The following is a 6593-nucleotide window of genomic DNA, read 5'->3' as shown; positions in this document are numbered from 1 at the left end:
ACAGGGAAGCGTGAAGTGGTCTGGAAAAGAAGTTGTGGCTTTGGCTGAATTGCTGCAGGAGGAATTTCTCTCAGTCCAGTTGCAAACATAAGGATGTCTTCAAGAGACAGACTTCCATTTCTCTCTGAAAATGTAAAGAGAATAAAAGTTATTTCTAATGATAATAAACAGGAAAAAGGGGCCATTACACTTTGCTGTTATAAATGTACTCATTTCAACATTTTCAACCAAATTGAATACCTTCTACAGAAAGCAGATAGTCTTGCCAGTAGCTTAGTACTCTTGTCTCCTCTTGACGCCTAGAGCTGCCAGGTGGACCAAATTGCACATGGAAGATGTTCTCAAGAAGATCAGCTGTCAGCCTGGTCTCAGTGTAGCACATGAATGAGAAGAAGAGTGAAGGATGCTGTTCCAGGGTGTTTAGAAAATCCAGTGTTGCTAGACCCTCTCTGAAACTAGAAAACAGTCTAATTTTTAATAAAATGTTTAATGTCATTTGTGCAAGAAAGCAAAGCTTCACATCGGAAACTACTGTGTTAAGAAAGTAACCAACATTCTTATGTAGCTAAGACACTCATCCTGCTACAAAAAAAAAAGTCCTCCTGAAAAAGGTCTTGCATTTAGAATATGTTTTTTCCATCCTTTAAATTTCACAGGAATAAAAAAAAGTAACAATTTATTCTTCTGAAAAGATTTTGTAAAATGGGCACATAATAGTCTGAATTCTATACCTTTGGATGGAAAGATGGTTTCGGTAGATGACGTACCACTGAATGTAATCCGCTACTACCTTCTTCTTATCCTCCAGTGTCCTCATGAATCGACAGCATCCTGCTGTCTGGAGCATGCTTGAGTGTTTTTCTGAGATTACTCGGAGATGTTACTTAGAGATGTTGCATTCTTTATCTAAAGAGAAAAATATATATTACACACACATACACATGCACAAGTGACATCCTTCGCATGCTTTCTATTAATGTGCGATGTAACACAGTCTTGGATTACACAATCCGTAATCATTTCAGGCATCAGTTAGTTACCAAGATTATGTTAAGTGGATAACTAAAACTAAAAATTTGCATTTATTGGTGTTTGTCATAATCATAACATCATAAATTTACCTCTAGTAGAGCCTTCTTGATTTCTTCATCTGGTATATCATCAATTGGTGCCTCGAATGTCTTGTCTTTTCCAACAAGGTACATAAAGAAGTTTGGAGATAAACAACATGGCCCTGGACCACCATGGACAATGGAAACTGCAATCATTCTTCCAACGTAGAAATATTCATTTTCATCTGCAGCTAAAGATAAAGACAATTCATTATAATAAAGTAATTTTGACCATGGAAAAATATGTGAAAAAAATAGATACCTTTACTATGAAATGTGAGATATTTGGCATAGTCTTTTCCTTCGAATATTCTTCTCGTCCTTATGGCTTCCATCAAAAGGGTGAGAAATTCTCGAGTAGGCCCACCTGTGTCTATTGCCTCTTCAGCCAGCCCCACATCATCAGAGAATTTAACCATCATGCCAGGGTTGGGACTATATGAAGACCTTCTGAAGCCTCGGTAGGCACCATCCCAGACATTGGCTCGGTTAATGTTGAATCTGCTACAGGAGGTTTTGTTGATCTTCAGAGCCAGATTTGAGATGACATCTGCAGCCGTCAATCCATCAGGGTCATCACTGTAGAATGAGTCAGTGAAAAGCAACAAAATATTTACACTATTTACACTTTGGTTTTTTTTTTTGTTTAATATCTTTTAAGTAATTTTTCTTGCTTTATCAATTGGCCTTTTTCTGTTAATTAATTTTAAAAAGCAAAATAGTAATCTGAAGAACAATCATCAGCAACCAAATAATTTTAAGAATCTTTTTTTTTCTGAATACAATCATCAGCAGAATAACTTCACAGGAAAAGTTAAGCTATGTTTGCTCCTGTAAAAGGTTAGGATCAAAAATAGCAGCAGCACCCAGCACTATTTTTAGTAAAAAAATATTTGATAAATAGGATAACTGCAAGTCACACACTATGGGTTTATTGTACTTATTCGCGATATGAAAGTTACCAGTTTTCCTTTTGCAACTCCTCTCCCTCAGCATCTGAAGAACTGCTGTCAATAACGACAGGTGCATAGATATAGAAACAGAAAATAAAAATATATTTTATGTAATAGTAATTCTGGCTCTTGTAGAATAAGGAGGGGATGTTTTTCTCATTATCATTCATTATTTTAATATGGCATTATTAGTTCATTAGAAGTATATAACCAGCTTTGCATTAAACATAAATTGAAGTTTTTGACCTTACATTATCTTTTGCATTTACAGTGATGGCTATTGTTAGGTATTTTAGTACCATGGTAGCATTTACTGGATATTGTTTTATAGTGACATTATGCAGGAAAACTCTGTCATTCAATAAGGCCCCTATGTTTTAGTTATTTTTCTCTTTGACCCAAGAATTGATGTGTGAGAATCACAGGCTGGTACAAGGTTGAAATACCACAGAGATCACTCCCTTAGCTACATTAGTTTCTTAATCTCTTAGGAGACGCCTGTTGAAGGCCAAATGGTTTGTTTCAGATTTCACTAATGTAAGAACTCTTTATTTTGTGCCTTGAAAATATGTCGCTGAGATAATCACAATTGTAGCTGAACTGATAAACTATACAAAGGATGCTTCTTCACCCAAGGGCAGGAAGACACTGCCTTATCTTGGTCTGTACTGGTTTAAACTGATAATCTGCTGTCTCATGAATTTTACCCTCTATATAAACTGTTGTACTCGTGAATAAAGTTGAGTCACTTTGGGAAGACAATCTGAAGCAGTCTCTGTTTTCTTGTTCTCCCAAGCTGCTCCCGAGCTCGTACTAACACGCTGAATGGCATGCTTGAATGTTACTTGAGAATATATTTGACTGTGTTACAGACTAAGGGACAATCTCTGCTGATAGGTGAAGGTACATTCTCTGCTGATAGACGCCCACGCCTCGGAGGAAGCCGATCCACGGATTAGGCCCTGGAAACAGTTTCCTTCAGCTATAATTTCAGTTTGATCTTTTCTTACAGGTACCAGAATAATAACATGATTTTCCATTGCAGATGTAACCATGATCATTCCATACACATTGCAGTTTGTTGCTTATTTTAGAGTTGTGCTCAAGTTAATTAAAGGTTAAAAGCTACAGCCAGCGCGAGTCTGGCTGATCTATGGAGGGCAAAGGCTTTGAGCTTGGAAGGCCGCACGCGCTTACACAGCACTTATAAGATGTTATTCTTGGTGATTTTGTGCTTAGTCATGTTTTAATATGTTTTAAAGTAGAAGTAGCTGATCCAGCAATATTCATTTAATATTATATACTTGATTTAGAGCAATACACACTGATGGTCTTAATAAATGAAAGAGTCCTTGTAGCTGCCATGTTGTGTCTTAGCAGGGTACAGACGGTTCCAGGAGACGGGGGCAGTCAACGTCTGCCCTCGGAAAGGAGACAATGTTATTCTTTGTGTTAAATAAAATTGTCAACATTGATTGTATTACACCTGTCACTACGCATGAAGGGGCGTTCTAATCACCATAGTTTTATGAAATCAGGGTATGTGTTTTTTGAGACGAGATCTGAGACTGTCTGCATACAGTGTCCATCTCCCACGTGTGTGATCATTAAATCATCGTTTGACTCACCGGACCAGTGTTGTTATTATGGGTTTTTTCCTCTGGTGTCCATCCCCAATATTTTGAACCTTAACACTCTACATTTGGCTGGGTTGGGTCTGAAGTACTTCACCGTGACTGAATTTGCTCAAGTTATGGATTAGATAGAGAACCTCTAGAATTAAAAAACAACAACAATAAACAAAACGGTTTCACTGAGCTTTTTACTTTAGAATTATTTTCAAGTATATCATTTTATATTTTTTAAATTTTAGAATCACAATCAGAATACTTCATTGATCTCTAGGGGGAAATCATGTAATTTTATAACTTAAGACTAACTTGTAGTATGTTCTCCTGATGTGGATGCCATTTGAGATTCTGTACCACACCGAACCTTCAGCATAAACACAAACACAACCCAATACCATAACAACTGCAGATGTAATGGCATGCAAATGAAACTTAACAATTAAATATGCAACATTGTTATACAAAAGAGTGTTATGTACTTGCACATCAGATGTTTGGGATATTGAAGTTGACCTACAAAATATAGATCCAATGATAAAAAGAAAATGTTATAAAACATAACATGCTTTTGTGGCCATCAAATGCTTACATTAAAGTGTTAAGAACATTAGATGTTTATATACCTGCCACAGAGGCCAGATCAATGTGCTAGAAGGTAGCCAACTTACCGACGTATAGGCTCTGGTGTACTGCTTTCTGGACTTGACCAAAGCTGTCAGATAAAATCATCAAACACCAAACTCGTTGATTATGGCTGCTCAGATTCTTACCACTATATATACACAACGATAGAATGATATTAGTCTTATATCCAGACATTGAATGCATTTTGCCGGAACTGAGAGCACTAACATCTCGAACTAATGAATCCTTGAGATTTACATACCACTGTGTCAGAGAGGGGTGACGTAACGACAACTTCATCATCCTCCTCAACTTCTGAAACACTAACATCTGTGGGAGCGTATGAAATACTTTGGTTAAAATATTCAACACAGTAATCACAAGATTGTTTAACAATATGAGTATAAAAAAGAATTAATGGCAATTCTATTTAACTCACATTCTGACAAAAAGTCCTCAAGTGTGCAGACAAATAGTGTAATTCTTTGGTAAGGCTTGCCAACGGCCTCTTTGTAGAGCTCAATCGTAAAGGGTGTGTCAGTTCCTGGAATATTTTTTATTTGAGAGCCATCAGGGTAGAGCAGGATGTATTCTACATCTTTCATATCTTGGTTGAAAGCTTTCAATTGTTTAATGGCAGCACCCAACAGCCTCTCAGATGACCAGCTTGGGTCAACATGTAATGGTAGTGATTTCCCTCTTATGGGTCTCATGCCAGTCCTCTTTTTGTTCATGATCCCAACAGAAATCTAGATTACATTTTAGGAAAAAAAAGTGGTCACATATTAGAAAAGTGTTGTCAGACAACAGATTAACATTTAAAAAACTTTGTATTTATACCTTCACCGTTTTTTTTTATTTCTTTTTGGATTTTGAGAACATCCTCCTTTCTGCCTCTTTACCTTCACGGTACTTGAAGAACTGCTGAACAACTGTCTTGGCTGAACAGGAAAAAAGGGTGAAAGACAGAGCGACTCTTTATTGGTCTATCGTTGTTTATAATTCAAAAGCAAACATGAAAAAGTCATTATTCAAAAAACATATGAACATAATGCACAAAAAAATCTACCTCTTCCCCACAGTCACATCCAGCAGCAAAATGTCTTTGCTTTCAGAAATGCAGATTTATTAGTCACATGACACCTGATGTCTATAGTTTTCCTTTTCTTTTTTTTTTCATTTATGACACTATCTGTAAATTACAAACACCTCAACAAATCTTGCCCTTTTAACTTTTTTCCGTATACAACGAGTTACAATAGCAGGAAGTTCAGAAAAAAATACCTCTTGAGTGTTCTTGTTCTGTGGAAGCATCTTTAGCTGGTACAAAACTTATGTCTTTTCCACAGGAACAGCAAAATTTTGTCAAGTTCTCAAACTGGAATCCACATAATGGACAATACATCTTAACCTGAAAAACATGAGTTGTATGATTTTAGCAATTTATTTTACAAAACAGTCAAATATATATGTATATATATATATATATATACACACACATATCCGCAGCTCCAAACTGTTGTAAAGGGACCTTTGGCTAATACGTGGGGTTCAGTGTCTGGCTCGCACCTGGAACTAGCTTTACAGTTTTGGTCAACTTTGCTAGCGAGAGACAGAGAGGGGCATTGAAAGGCTGCTCCAACCGAACTTATTGTTTCGGAGGAAAACACAAACACAGTGTACAGTCGAGTCTAAACAGTGTACTTACATCTGGACTCGTCAGGCACTGTTTTTGGCTGCAGTGGTTACTATTATATTTACATGCTTCCGTCTCCCTTTTCTGCTAGGTGAGAACTCATACTTTTCCACTTTCCTTTTCCTCACTCCCTGGCTCACAGAAACTTCACGTGTATGGCAGTCCATTCTGCCTGCAGCACGGACTACATGAGGGCACATCCTTTATCGCCATGCCTGTAATACTCTGCCTATCCGGTTGTTCAGTGATGACGCGACGAATCCTACTCCCGGGTCTAAAGTAGTCTGCGTTTAATATGGCTTTTGTGTTGTTAACATGTTTAATGTTATGTATTTTCTTCTATTTGATCTCAAAAAGCTCCTAAAACAGTCAGTGATCCCTGTTGACCTCCCTCGGCTTTTATTACCGCTAATCATTTATTTAAGGTCAGTTTTTAAAACCTTAGGATGTAGCTACAGCCCAGCCCATGCAGCAGTATATGAACGACTAACCTCGTATTGTGGATGGATTATCTCAGTTGTTCTCCTGGCTGAAGTTTGGTCCTTTTACAGCATCCTGCCATGCGATTACATTTGTT

General features: G+C 37.2%; 1 pseudogene; it reads right to left on the bottom strand.

Annotated features, from left to right (window-relative positions):
- Positions 1-240: 240 nt before the first annotated feature.
- Positions 241-4925, bottom strand: LOC102196916 (G2/M phase-specific E3 ubiquitin-protein ligase-like; annotated as a pseudogene).
- Positions 4926-6593: the final 1668 nt, after the last annotated feature.

Source organism: Pundamilia nyererei, unplaced genomic scaffold (genome assembly GCF_000239375.1).
Source record: "Pundamilia nyererei isolate P.nyererei 1_Seehausen unplaced genomic scaffold, PunNye1.0 scaffold01553, whole genome shotgun sequence".
Lineage (NCBI taxonomy): Eukaryota > Metazoa > Chordata > Actinopteri > Cichliformes > Cichlidae > Pundamilia > Pundamilia nyererei.
The sequence above is the reverse complement of the archived record's forward strand: the minus strand, read 5'-3'. Positions and strand labels throughout refer to the sequence as shown.